Below are 15338 nucleotides of genomic sequence, written 5' to 3'. Positions count from 1 at the left end.
TGAAGACCTAATCACATGGGTTGTGAAGCACAGCAGTCTTCCTTGTTATATTGAGTCAGACTATATTTCGATGGTTATGAAAGCACCGGTGTTCAACTTCTTTTTCCTTCTACACTAAATCTGTCCTTGATGCATCACCCCTGAAACCAACACGTTTGCCAGGAATATAAAGAAATAATTTCCATTGAAAACTATGTTTTTATATTTTAAAACCTGATTTACAAACTATTATGTAGTTCTCAAGTTTCTTAACAATATTTCCACTGACACCTGAATACTAGTGGCTTTTTTTGCTGGCTACAGAATGAGAAGAAAAGGAAACTCTCCTCCTTGGATCAACAGCCCCTGCTGAGGAATCCATCCATTCAACTGGCTTGATCAATTAGCCATTACAGAGGTAACTATTTCCCTGCTAAAAAATAGCAAATTCTTAAATTCTGCAAAACCACTTGCAGAATTATACCCAAGAATACAAATATGCAGAAGTATATGAGAAGAAAAAAGACCATTTTAGTATCATAGTCTTCTAGCACAGTCAGTGCCTGCTTGCATTTTTTCTACTTTTTAAAGTAAGAAGATGAAAGTGGAAAGTTGATGGTGTCTGGTGGTTTGTTCGGGCAATTAATATCTTTCATATATCACAGCACAAATGCCCTTTAGTATAAATGACTGGACTAAATTATTTCTGAACAGTTCCTGAATTATTGTACATCTGATCAGTTCAGTATAAGAAGAGACATGACTTGCATTTTTGGGTATCAGGTCTATGGTTCAACCTCACACATTAGAAAATACTTTTGCTGTCCTTATTCCTTCCCTTTAACCTATTCCTGTGTAAGCATGCTAGTGGCATCAAACTCTGATGCATCTGATGTGGAAACAAAAACTCTCACTGTTAACACTCCTTTATTGATCAGAGGCTGTATCCTGACCAGGTCGGGTTTTTTCTGTGTGCAGTAGGTTCATACCAAAAAAAGGCCATCATCTCATGAATTTACGGGCTGCTCTCACCACAACCCAATGTGTGGTGAGAACAGGATCATCTCCCCCTCAGATTTCTGAAAGAACTGTACATGACATTAAAAGGGTTTTTAGAAGAAAACTAAAAATTGTGATACTATTTAATTATGAAATGAGGAAAGGAAGATCTTATGAAAGAAAGCTAAAAATTTATATATAAAGTGTTAGTAGGTTGAAATGCAATGTAGGTTTTCCAAACTATAATCTAACAGGATAAAAAGGTAACATACCTCACAGATAAAAGAAATGTGCTACACCTCATTTTCATTAAAACCTACTAGATAATTCTACACTGCAAGATATTTGTCAAACAAAGATTATCAAGGAAATGAAAAGCCTTGTCTTTTGAGAGCAGTCTTTCAAACATGACTTTTGAGGCTGCAAGGAAATATGGTTGCTGTCTCCAAATATATCAGGGTGTACATGCCAGTGATGGAGAAGAGCAATTTAAAGACACAATACCCTTAAAGAACGTGCACTGATGCCAAAATCCATTCAGAGGAGAAAATAGGATGAGGTTAACAGCTGTCAGAACTTCTGGGTCTATCTTCCAATGGAAGAACATGGGAGAGTAGCCTATTAGGAAGGTCTTTGCATTTCTGAGAGGAGCTAAATAATGCAGTCCCTGGAGAAGCAAAGGGCTCCACTCAGTCACTTAGAAGCTTTCTAGTTTTACTCTCTGAAGAAAAAGAGAAAGAGGAAGAAATTTTGTGGAAGGTGTTGGAAGGAGCCTGGCTTTTAAATGTCTCTTACTTATTTTCATTGTAATTGTAAATATTCCTTCACACACACATGCTTTAGCAAGTTTCCTATACACTTCTAATTAGAATTCAAGGCTTTTCTTTCAGTCAATTATCCCCCCTAAAAAACATCCAGTTTAAGTATCTGAAGCAATACTTGGTTTTAACTGAAATCTCTCCCCTAGCACCTACACTTACATGAGTGGGCAACAGAGCTTCAGTTGATGGAAGTTGTGGTGAATGCAGGACTTTACCAGCACTATAGTTTTCAGTCACTGGGGCTGTCCTAGCTTTATTAGTGATGAAAAATCTCATTCCATGGGCTTTTTTCAGATTCCAGAAATGAACTGTGAGTTAATCCACCACCCAGCAGACTTTGTAAGACAGTAAATATGACCTATTTGTGTTGCTTGGCCTTTAGCTTTAGCTGACTTCTTACTTATAAAGGTATAAAACTTTGACTAAAGTTAACTAGTAGGTTATTGTTGAAATTTCCATTGTTTTGTGCTAGAGCATGTGTAAAATGTATGTCTTCCAGACAGTATATTCCCTGAGCTGTTGAATGCCACCACTGAGGGAGATGTGAAGGCTGCCAGTACCAGTAGCTGATAAGTACGTGAGGGTAGTAAAAGATACTCTTCAGCATGGCATCCCTTTCCTGGTATAATTGGCAATGAAGAGGTGCAATATTTAAAGAATCTCAACAATTTCCGATGGAAAGATTTGTTTTTTGTGGTTTTGTAACTGTGACATTATGATACAGGAAAGTTATGCAGTGTGGGCCTCACGTGACACTCCATTAATATTATTATTAAATGGAGTACACTTTTGCTTTTAAAATTTCTTCTTCCTTGGTTGATTGTTCTTCCTCCTAGTGCTTAGTTTTTCCATAGACCTTTACAAATTTCATTGCCCTCGCTAGTTTTAAGAACTTGTCCCAGAAGTCTTTATACTCTGGGGAAATCTTCCATTTGAATACTATTCTGTAACACTTTGAATAGGTTATTTGTCAAGGCAAGTGGTGGAATTTGCAATGCTTTGTTTTTCTCATGGCACATATTCGAATATTTTTGTCTTTAGTTACCATTGCCCTCATCAATCTAAGTTTCCTACTCAGCTACTCTGTTTGTTACTTAATAGCCAAGACAAGAGGGAAAACAATTTCTTGTCTATGATGACAGTAACAGACACATAGCCTCTCAACCATATTGAATTGTGTAAGTAACCAAATAATGTATCCCTATCCAAATAGTCCTAAATATTTCTAAAGGTTTGATTTAAACAGATTCAAGCCTATTTCTCTTTCTTTAGCAAAGTCTCTCTAAAAACCAGCATTCAATGTCCTGGTAATCTTTTGTTTGAAAGAATGTATGTCTTTATGCAAATATCCTTCAAAAACTGCTTGACCAAAGTGGCTTGCAAGCAGGTTTAGAATTCACTTCACACATTCTGAAGCTATAACATTCTGACATATTAGTTCAGTTAGGTTCTGAATGGTTCACGACTCTTCATTTTCCAGCAACTCGATGTTTATGGCATGTGCTCAATTGTTTTAAGGCATGACTAAAAAGTGTAAAACTGGTCTATGAAATCACTAGTCCAGAAAAAATTCTCTGCTCTGTTGAATTCAATAAGCAGTGTGTATATTCACTTTGTCTATTACTTTTTTTTTTTTAACCTTTTGAGTGTTTCAGAATTGTAGGGTTGGAAGAAGTACTTAGAAATACCAATTTTCTGTATGCAAACTTCATGGCGCAGAAAACTCTTTTTTTTTTTTTTTTTTCTTTATGTGGAAATGTGGGTCTGTACAATAATTACAGCTTTGCAAAGCAATCCACAGAATTTTACCTACTTCCTCAATACCACTGAGAGAGGGAAAGATGGGGAAAAATACCCTATCTCTATTCAGCATCCTGCAGTAGGGAAAATAAAAACTGATCAGAGCACTGTAATTTGGAGTTTGAGGACAAAAAGAGAGAAAAGTCTGTTTCCCTAGAATAGCACATACAAAAATCCCTTTTCTTTATGGGCTTCTTCAATCTGTACATCATGAAACCACATTGAAATAAATCTTTGAAATAAATTTCTCCTTTGGACGCTAACAGCTTTTTCAAATAACCTGTTTTCCTTAATGATGAGAGAGGTACAAACTTTAAAAAACCAGCAGATGTTTAATGGCCATTTTAAACTAATTGTATTGACTGTATCCCGTTGAACTGAAGAATTGTATCCATTAGAATTCTCCTGTATAACATTCTGCCTTTGCTGACCTTTTCTGTAGTGACGGTGGAATTTCCCTGATCATTTAGGTAACATATAAAGTGAGAGATGTCAGATTTCCTTTTTAACTTCAGCTCTCCCCAGTTGTGAGGAAGACATAATAATTTAAAAAAAAGAAAAAAAAAAAAAGAGGAATTGTATGAGTTGTATGCTTTTTCTAAAAAAACTGCTTTTCAGTTTTATTAAAAGTGTCAACATTGACTAAATGCAGAAATAGATTTTCTCTTCATGATAGGTTTAAAAAAAATTGAATGCAAATGCATTTTCAGTTTCAGTACAGGTAGAAAGTATGATGCCTAGTTTTACACAGCTCTGCTAAGCAGGTACGTATGCATCACTTGAAATGGTGTCTAATATTCCACAGATGGCAATTACTTCCAGAGGAATGGCTAGGGACTTAATTAAAAGGGCTGAGAGTTAGCAAAGTAAAATGCTGGAGAAGCACATGAAAAATCAATACATTATGCAAGGGACTCCATAGAATATTTAGGAAGCTAAAGCTGTCTTTTTACATTTTCCCTTCATTTCTGCACAAAAGGTTTACTGTAAAATAAAGGTTAGTTATGCCACATTTAAAATTATATTTTAGCTAACTGAACCTACTACACAACAAAGAAAAATATATTTGACTGCACAATATTGATTTTACATGAAAGCACATCAGTTAGTGAAATGCAAAAACCAATAAAACATCACCCCTGGCTGGGATAGATATCTCTAGATACAATTTATTTTTACATTTAAACCAATTATTGAGCTTGTTGCATTTAAAAATGTGCACCATATATCCTTTCAAGGACTTTTTAATTCAATCAAATCAATTGCATTGATCTCCATATTCCATATTAAACACCAATCTTAAATTAAAGCTGACACATTTTGAAGGCCAAAGTACAAGTTTCTAAGCAGAAATATATTCTACAAGGCTTTCTTTGTGTATTTTTATGCCCAAACATGAATACAAATATTGATTATGTTTTAACACACAATTTATAAGCTATTTCAATGCTTATTTCTTCCTAAAATTTGTTCAATAATAATACAAACTTACAGAAACAGAATGCTCCCTGAAGTTCTTTCTGTTGCACTGGAATATGACGATGGTTTTCATAAATAATTAAATGACATAATAAAAAGAAATCCTTGGGCATAGTTTTTCATGAAGAATCTATGACTAACAGGACATAAAACTAAACTACCACTTGTTGGAATGCAGATATAGGGACAAAGTTTGTTTCTTTTGAGCATGTCATCAAAACAGTTTACATCTACCTTGAGCCTGACCAAGCTGTTTTCACTCCCAAATGGTTTCTACAAAGAGAGGAAGCAAGACTGTAAATTCAGAGAGACCATTCACATGGACAAAGCTATTATGCATAGGACTGGTGCTAAGTATTTTCATGGTCTTCATCCACTGATGATAGGGGCAAAACTCCAATTTTACACAAAGAAGCCAGTGTGTTTTCATCCAGTTGTCTTTTCCCCTTACTGCATCACCTCCCTATGCCTGGCAGAAAAGCAACCACATCGCTTGGAAGGGGCTTCTCACTTCTCCCTGGCTCATCAGTTTCCCAGCTTTTAAAGCTCTATTGATATTGTTTGTACTTTGGAACTTCAATCTCCCAATAGTTTTCAATTAGCTTTATATGCATTATTCAACTCCCTGAAGCTTTCCAGAGTTTACACAGAGTTTGCATAAAGGTAAAATGGAAGAATCCAGACTTTAGAAATATTATCAAATATTCAGAACGTTCACTGTCCTGTTCACACCTCTCCATCTCTTCATATTGCTATGTGCATATGTTGCAGTCAAATGAACAGCATAAGAACCAAGGAGGGAATTTGTCAAATACTCCAAATAGCTGCACATCACTACAGATTATGACTGCTTGGATTTAGGGAACATTTTTTTGGCTGAGGAAACATTCCAATGGGATAGATTAATCTGTGTAAACCACACAGCTCAGCTGAAACTGCTGTTCAGCATTCTAAATTGCCACCTTCGTCTTCTTTCAGCACAAAAATGTGCATTTCTTCCTATAATAAAGATATTTTATAATAGCAATAAGGCAACTCCAGGGTGTGCGGTTATCACGAGATAATCATACCCTGGAGGGATTGCAGATACTTGGCTGTGCCTCATAACACCCCATGTGTGTGTTTATCTCATGATAACCCTACTCTCTTTTGTATCTTATTGCCTAATTATCCTCTGCTAATGCAAAATACTAATTTTTTTGTCTGAAACAATATGTGCAAGAATGCATTGCTAACAATCACTGGAGGACATTGACAAATAATGCTGTCACTACTTTGTACTCTCTTCCAGCCAGAAATTTACATAAAGAACCAACTTTGGATATTTTTTTCTAAACCTATTAAAATTCTTTAAGGCAACATCAACTAAAATATTGGAATCAGGCCAAGTAAATATCTCTAAAAATTCCATGTATATTCTTACAGTGATTTATATAGTTTTGCTTACATAAAATACCAAATTTCTTTCTTTTGTATTTATATCTCTTTACATTTCTAATTCTAATACACAGAAGTTACTTTCCTGACTGTTACTTATGGATACTGAAGGGGGTCCTAGGATCACCCATCTGATATTTATCTGAGGATAAATTTTATTTTACTTAATCTCCATATAGGGAGTGATAGCTGTGTTTCAGATAATGTTGGGAGATATTCAGGGAGAGTAAAAATTCTAGACCTCTCTTAAGGAGATAGAATTTTTGTTCATTGTAACATGCAACAAATGAGTTAAACCTGTTTTCCACTGATGCTGAAATTTTAGATATGAAAATCTAACAGATAATGTTCAATAACTCTTTAGTTAAATCGATGTCATAAAAATCACATGTAATCACAGTCCGTTGAAAATAAACAAACTAGAAAATTGGTTTCAATTTTTAGCTGATAAACTTATTCTGCAATTTAAATGTGAACATTATAAAACATTGTACAAGGCAACCTAACACATAAAAATAGTATGTATAAGAGCTGCCTTTTCCTCTTTTAATGAAAGCTGTATCAACTGAAAATAGGTTGCTGGTCAAAGGATAATCTGACATGTTAAGATAACATTAAACCCCATTAAATGTAGCGGAAAAATGCCCTCAAAATGCAAAATGATAGGTTAATCCCAGAGTTTAAGTTATACAGGTTCCCTCCTTCTATATTAATAATATTACTAAAGGTTTATGACATGCAGTGTATTCATATGTTCAAGCATTTTATAAGTTTTAAATAATTTCAAAGTTTTTTCTTTCATGGACTATCCTGACAGAATAGAAGAAGAAACCTGTGGACTATTCAGTAATGATAAAGAAATACAAGTTTTTATGTAAACAGAAATAAGAGAAGACAAACAGTACAATATTTTTAGAGAACTACATTTGGTACAATGCCAAACACAATAAAAAATGCAATCCTTAGAATCGACAATGACACTCTATATATCTATCTTATATGTATGTGTCTGTGTTTGGTTTGTGTCTATGTAGTAGGTAACGTGTATTTTTGGTTTTATCTTGTGTTTTATAATATATCATTATTTTCCATACTGTTTGCAGTGAACAAACTTCTACTTTTAATAGCACCACCTGTGTAGATCTGCAGGCTTTGGACTCTTCCTTCCTTTGTTGTGAGCTACAGTTAATTAAATCAAGATTTTCTCCTTTTAGAATATCTATTTTTACACTCTGTTTCTATGTAAAATTGCTTTCATGTTCCCTGTCCTCCCACTCAACCAGTTCTGAAAAGCACACATGTTTATCTCTCTTAACATTGCTTACAGATCTCATTTCTCAATCCCTTGATTATTTTAGATGGCCTTCTCTGAATTCTAGCTTCCTGGTGCCAGTGGAAGAGAATTGCCTTAATACAGTTCTCCTCAGAAGTTGCTAGCTCTGCGGCTGCCTTGCCTGTAGCATTCCTGGCAGCCCTTACCATGGTATGCTCTTGGAAAAGGAATCAAGGGGCATATTCCCAATGAACATATACCAAAAGAATTTAAAAAAAATACCACTAATACAGGAGGATGCTGATATGCAAAACCCACACTAATCATAGCAGCTGCTGGTTTAGGACAAAGATCTGAGCTCACAGTCTTTTTATCTTAATAGAAATATGCCTACAAATCATGTGAGGCAGGAAGAGGCTCAGAGAAAGCTACATGCACTAAAATAAGCAGGATTTTCTCCTACAGTGACCTCAATACTACTACTACTATTATTATTATTATTGTTATTATAACCTTGAACTGATGTGAATGTGCTGCTGTAAGATGTCCTTCGTAAGTCATAGCTAGTAAGAGCTTCACAAATAAAGAGTAACTGTTATGTTAGCCGTGTCTTGAATTCTCTCCTTTTTCATTATTTATGCCATTAAAATTCATCTTAGCCTTTAAAGTGGACATCAATTTGCCAGCAGTAATAGAAATCATTCTGAATAGCCAGGAAAAAAGTTTTGTGCCCTAGAACATGGTGGGAAATCTACCTGAAATCTTCTTGTTCAAGTGGAAACTGAGAATTGGACTTCAGTTACTACAGTCAGGCTTTCATCTATTGTATCACCTTTCTTGAAGAATTTTGCTAGCCTTTATCTTGAGACACACCTTACTGATAGACTGCAGGACTGCTCCTCCTCCACAGAAATAACCTTCCTCCTGCCAATATTAACATTAGCTTTCAGCCAATATTTAATTATGATTAAATGAAAATATTCCAACAACTTCCAGAGAAAATGTTTATCATTAAAACATTCTCATGTGCATTATGATAAAAAAATTGGATATGAAGTATTTTACTTCAAAGAACATTATAATGCATGTGCAGCTCTTCTGTAATTTTATTTCAACATCAACAAAGATTTAACATTACTGTTTCTTACCTAAGCAATGGGGACACAATGATGTAATAAAGTTATGTAATTTTTAACAGAGAAACCCTGTTTTAGCACATGCCATTGTCTATGGTCTTTTTCATTCAGTAGAGTAATAGATACATTAAGAGTAATGCCATATACTATTCTCTGTGATCAAACAATTTTTTACTGCTCTTTGATTAATTAAGCCAATGACTAAATAATCTTCCATGCTAAAAGAGAGCATGCTGGATACTGGTTCCAGTTTTTGCTTGTTTCTGAGTTTTGCATTAAAAAGCTATTGAACTTAAATCAAAATAAAAAGGAGAAAATTATTATTATTGTGTAATTCCATAAGTTCAGAAAGCTAAAAGATCTTATATTTCTTAATTAAGTTCAACCCAACTATGAGTATTTGAAAACAGTCACTTTTTATGCCAACGTCACTGCTGTGGATGCATGCAAAGGACCCTGGGGCAATAGAGCCAGCACACTGGTTTGTCTCACAAGTATAAGACACAACACAGACAAGCCTTTACCCAAGGTGAAGACAGTTCCACTTTGATTGGGAGGTCTTCTGGATGACCTCCACAGATCCCAACTCATGCTCATTTCCATGACTCTGTAAGAACTTAAAATGGTGTGAAACTGTCATGGCACTAAGATCTATCTCATAGCAATTTTAACTGATAGCATATGCATGCCTAACGAGGGTTTACTCTCCTCTTGGCTACTGATAAAGTCCATTTCTAATTGAAATACCTGTTCCCATTTACACTAATCAAGTGTTCATGGTCAAGACCTCATCATCAAAGATCAAATAAAATTGTGATTACTGCTTAAAACTGTTATAAACAGCTGCAGAAAGCAAGTCAGAATGTCTGATGGACTATGAAAAAAAGCTGAAAAGGCAAATTGAACTGTGTACAGCATATTCTGTGATTCTAAGAATATATGAAATATGTTTGAAGATAGGTTTTCTAGTCATCATCAAGCAACCTAGCCAGATTTCATCTGTGAACACAATTTTCAAACTAGGATTTTTTTTCACCCTATTAACTTAAAAATATCCATCTGCTGAGATTAAATGCCTTCACAAGGATACTGGCAAAGTCTATAGATCCAAGAGCTGCAGTGCCACAGAACACAAACAGTTATGCTTTTGGATGCCATTGGTGATTGAACCTTAAACAAATGGTTGGTCCTCCTGTAAAATCTCAAGCATATTCCAGACAGAACTAGGAAATTGGGGATATACACAAGGAGCACATTCTTGCTTTCTGTGACACTGTTTCATTCTAAAATTATTTGTAGTCAGCATCTCCTAGGAATATTACAAAAAATACATTTAATGAGAGTAATAGCAATGGTTTAAGGAAAGGTTTTTAATATTTCCTCTTCAGTGTGAAAAATTACTTTTGAAATATCTGAGTTTCTCATCTTAAAATGTTGCATTTGTCATCATTGTTAATAAAAGGTTATTTAAAAAGAGCGAGACATCTTTACTAAGGTACTTCAAAATATACAACTCTAAATTTCAACTCACCAATATGTACTTAGCCACTTAAAACAGTAAAGACACCGAAAGAGATACACACACATGAAGCTCACTCAGATTTGCCAAGGATGGCTCCTCAGTTTATGGTTTTACCCTCGAATCCTGCAGTAAAGCTACCCTCCCCTCAGGAATGTTGCTTCAGTTTCCGTGTGGCCAGGATTTTCTCCTATATTCTGTTACCTTCACATACATTTACTGGGCTGGCCTTATTTCAACAAAGCACTTAAGCATATATGTAAATTCATTCCTTCCACAAGTATGTCTGGCTTTGTGCTTGACTGTAAACATATCCTTGAGCTGCATTTCCTTCAATGAAATGTAAGCATTTGTTGAGGTGCTGTTGTAGAACAAAGAAGCGGTGAAGGCACAGCTGGCCTTAGTGAGAGATTAAAATCAGGGCCTTAGCTAGGTTTTAAGACATTAAAGTCAATGTAATTTCTGGAAAGAATGAAAAGCATCAAGACCAAATTCTGTCTCAAACACTGTAATACTGTTTGCTTTTCATACCTGAAGGAAGAAAATTCAGACTGCTAAATAAGTACTTATAAATTAAGACTAAATTAAGATTTTTGAGCTAGCGTTAAAAAATTCCATTCTACATTGCAAGAGTTATAACTCTGGATAAAAGTTGGTCTTTACTTCTTCTGTGGCTCCAAATTTTACCATTACTCCAGATATTACTCATTCTTTTATTAATATTCATTTATGAATGTTTCCATTCACATTTTCATCCTGCATTGCTATTAGAATCAGCCCAGAGACTGGATAAATATTTCAATAGATTTGCATACACGTGGTACAAAAAGGCTCATGTTTTCATCACTGTTCCTACTCATGCTTCAAAATGCAGACTTGCTTACCTCCAGGGATTGCCAGAGAGCTTCAGTTCTTGTGGATGCATGATTTTCACAGCAGATATCCTGAAAACATTTGAGTTCATAGAAACCACAGAGCTGCTATCATTCCTTGAAGAGATGTGGCCAAACCACATTCCTTTGAGTGAAAAGTGGCTCCTGGTGAGACAAATATGGTTTCAGAATAACAAAACCAGTATTAAACGGTTAAAAAAAAATTAACAAAAAAAAACCAAAAAGCCCCCAGCTAAACAGAAACATAAAACCCCAGAAAACTATTTCTAAAAGTTGTGTTAGACACTGATTTTCAAGTCACTTGGAGGAAAAGAAATAAAATTTATTTTGCACAACACTGCCATTTATAACTTTTCAATAAGTAAATGAGTGGTCAATGAGAAGTGCTGCCCATCTGCTCTCTGCTCCATTGGCCTTTGCTAACCTAAGAGTGGAACCAGGTGCTCAGATGAAAAGATGGGGGAGGGGGAAAAGACATGAACAAATACAGCAAAAGTGAATTTCTGTTCCAAATTAAACTCCATAGTTAAAGAAAAATATTTTAAATTATTTTTCAATATATGGATATTTCCTTTAATTCCTAAGATTCACTGGCTTGACTGTACTGGAGAAATACCCTTAAGAGTGCATACTGAAATTTTTCTGTAATTTCTGTAGTGTCTGGAATGACTTTCTACAGTTGAAAAGGTTTCAATTCTGCATCTAGGAACAATATCTTTTGTTTCCTGGAACAATTACACCACAACTTGAACTGTCAGTCATAAGCTTATTTGGCTTCCCAGCCTAAGATTATATTTGAACCCTTCCTTCACAAACATTCTTGTTCTTGATTCTTCCTCATAATTTATGTTTAAAGGCTTAATCTGAACAGTAATGCCTCCTTTTTTATCCAGCAATTGTGTCTGAGAGAGGAGTAAACTCTGTGAATGTCAGACCCTCCTGGACACATAGTTGCAGTTATTTTCTGCATAGAAATTTTCAAATTAACATGTGCCTTTCTGGGTAAGGTGAGGTTTAGGACATGTCTACTTCAGAAAAAAACTTTTGAAAAGAAAATTACCTTTTCTTGAGCAGTGAAAAGCCATTTTCTCCCTTAATTTCTGTGATTTCATTTATTTCGATATTTCTTAATAAATTAAAACATAAACAGTTATAGCCAAGATCACTAGGCATCAGAAAAAAGTGTGAGTCATATTCTAATCCCAGAGCAAAACCCTGTTTACATGATGAATCCCTTACAGTGGAAATCTTGGGAATCTTGGTGGGTGGAATCTCTTATTGTCAGAACTTTCAACAAAAGAGCAGCTGCAGATACTGAAAGCATTAAATAAAAATTACCAACAAGCTGTCTTACCTGTGTGCACTCCACAGAAAGGAAGGGCAAACATGAGCAGGTAGTGCTTGTACATCAGTCAAAACTGTGACAGCTACTGTGTAACATCTGACAACACTGACATGTGCTGCACTCCCTAAGATATTCCTCTAACTGAACCATAAAGAGACAAATAAATTAGTAATAGTACCTCGCCTGTCAATGTCCTTTCTTGCAGGCTTCTCACACTGTTGATTAGCATTGTTTGAAGTGGTTCATCAATACATTTACTTCCAGAAGAAAAAAGAGGGATGCTGAATTTTTTTTATTACTTTAAGAAAAAGTAGCAAAATACGGAGCACCTGATTCCTCATGATCACAAATTCATTTCTAGGAAAAGGACAGACAAAAATCACTATAATGCTTCCCTACTAGTCAAACAGATCAGATTTTATCTTCATTCATCTGCTGTGTGGCAGATGAAGTTCTCTTAACCAAATCAGTATTCCCCTATAAGAAAAAAAATCAGATGGTCAGTCACTACCTGTCAGATTTTGCCCATATGCCTACAGCCTGACACTAGGTCAGCACAATATTTTCCCATAATACTTTATTTTTTATAAAATATATATACTTGTTAGTAAATTTTCTTGCTCTTTTTACAGCTCAAGGTATAATTATATGAAAAAGAGGGTGAGTGGCAGTACCTGTGGGTGCTAATGAGCACTAATGCCTCTGACAAGCTCCACCCAGATTCTCCACCCACAGCCTGGTCCCTGGGCTCCATCTCAGTTCAGGTGTGGGCTGTGCAGATCAGAGAAAAGGAAATCTGTGCAAGTAGAGATGAATACTTGCATAAATCTTCAAACCTTAATTGACATTTAGTTTTGATGGGAAAATAACTGAATAACCTGTGTTGGGCTTTTCAATTTCATTCAAGCCAAAGTTTGTCTTTGTCCTGATTTCACCTAGGGTAGAGCCAACTTCTTCCCAGTAGCTGTTGCAGTGCTGTGTTTTGAATTTGGAATAGGAGTGGTGTTGATAACACACTGACATTTCGGTTTTTTGCTAAGTCGTCTTTGTCCTATGTCAGGGACATTTTTTTCCCTTGTCTCATGCTCTGCCAGGGAGGAGGTTTCAAAAGAAACTGGGAGCGAGCATCACTGGGACAGGTGACCTGAACTGACCAAAGGGATATTCCACACCACAGAACTTCATGCCCAGTACATAAAATGGGGGTAGTTACCCTGAGAGGCCGCCAGTCTAGGAAGAGGAGTCTGGCATCAGTCACCAGGTGGTGAGTAATTGTATTGTGCATGACTCCGGATTTTTTCCCTTTTTATTATGATTATTATTATTATTTGCCATTACTGTTGTATTTTAGAAAAAAAAAAAAAAAGAAAGGCCTTGAATGGATTAGTCTTTTCTCAGGGTATCTGCAAACATGGAGACACAGCCTTCCATACAGACTGTGACCCTAAAAGTGTAGTTTATCAGCTAAAAATTTGTCCATGGAAATCAGGTGGTGCAGGCTTGGCTTTCAGCAGAAAACACAGGGGTTGTGTCCTGGAATTGACACACAGCATATTATATATACATGGTTTACAGACATCCAGTACTTACCAATGTTTTATATCTGTATGTTATTCAGTGGCTCCAGGCCAACAGAAAAAATACTAAATCCAGTGTGAATCTGAGACTTTGTCAAAGACATTGTTTCCACATTTCCTTGTTCTACTCGAGAACACCAAACATAGGCATTTTCTTTTTTTTAAAGACGCAAATCCTTCAAAATATATTGTCATTTCAATTATTTTTTTCTATTATATATTCAGCATTTGCTACATATCAGCCTGTTTAATAATGAGTCAGGACACATAAGTAGCTTTCTGTTTTCAGTTTTTCTGCTAATCTGGGGTTTACTTTTTTATTGTTGGACAAACCAAATAATCCTGATCTGCCTGGCTTATGCAGAAAAGAAAACTTTTAATGTTATGGTATCTTCTAATTTTTATTCTGGTTTTTTTTATTATTTATTTATTTAGAATAGCAACATAAGGAATAGAAAATGTGATCACTAAGATTCATTTGTTAACTGCTGGTGGATGAGGGGAAGGCTATGGATGTGTCTACCTGGACTTCAGCAAAGCCTTTGACACCATCTCCCACAGAACTCTCCTGGGAAACTTGGCACAACTTGGACAGTTGCACCCTTCACTGGGTTAAGAGCTGGCTGGCTGGACAGACCCAGGGAGTGGTGGTGAATGGTGCTACATCCAGTTGTCAGCCAGTCACCAGTGGTGTCCCCCAGGCATCAATGTTGGGTCCAGACTGGTTTAATATCTTTATTGGTGATCTGGATGAGGAGTTTGAGTCTACTATTTGCAAATTTGCAGGTGACATGAGGTCAGGGGGGAGTGTCAGTCTGTTGGAGGGTAGGAGGGCTCTGCAGAGGGACCTGGACAGGCTAGATTGATAGGCTGAATCAAACAATATGAGGTTTAGCAAGGTCAGGTGCCAGGTCTTGCACTTTGGACACAACAACCCTGTGCAGCACTACAGGCAGAGTGGCTGGACAGCAGCCAGACAGAAAAGAACCTGAGGGTACTTACTGACAGCAGGTGGACATGAGCCAGCAGTGTGCCTACATGCCCAAGAAGGCCAATGGCACCCTGGCCTGTATCAGGAAT

General features: G+C 36.0%; 1 long non-coding RNA gene across 3 annotated transcripts in view; it reads right to left on the bottom strand.

The window, feature by feature from the left end:
* The window catches only part of LOC138110805 (uncharacterized), a 41778-nt gene extending 28485 nt beyond the window's left edge, over window positions 1–13293 (bottom strand). Inside the window, exons 1-4 of one of the 3 annotated variants that reach the window (XR_011151073.1) lie at window positions 13193–13293; window positions 12860–13038; window positions 11328–11480; window positions 4762–9540 (exon numbers count right to left, since the gene is read on the bottom strand). This is a non-coding gene — a long non-coding RNA (uncharacterized lncRNA). Of the gene's footprint in view, window positions 1–4761; window positions 9541–11327; window positions 11481–12690; window positions 12823–12859; window positions 13039–13192 lie in introns of those variants that run through there. The other 2 variants (XR_011151071.1, XR_011151072.1) reach the window with 2 other exon arrangements.
* Between the last annotated feature and the right edge of the window lie 2045 nt (window positions 13294–15338).

The sequence above is a fragment of the Aphelocoma coerulescens genome, chromosome 5, assembly GCF_041296385.1.
Source record: "Aphelocoma coerulescens isolate FSJ_1873_10779 chromosome 5, UR_Acoe_1.0, whole genome shotgun sequence".
Classification (NCBI taxonomy): Eukaryota; Metazoa; Chordata; class Aves; order Passeriformes; family Corvidae; genus Aphelocoma; species Aphelocoma coerulescens.
This window is presented reverse-complemented; position numbering and strand designations above follow the sequence as displayed.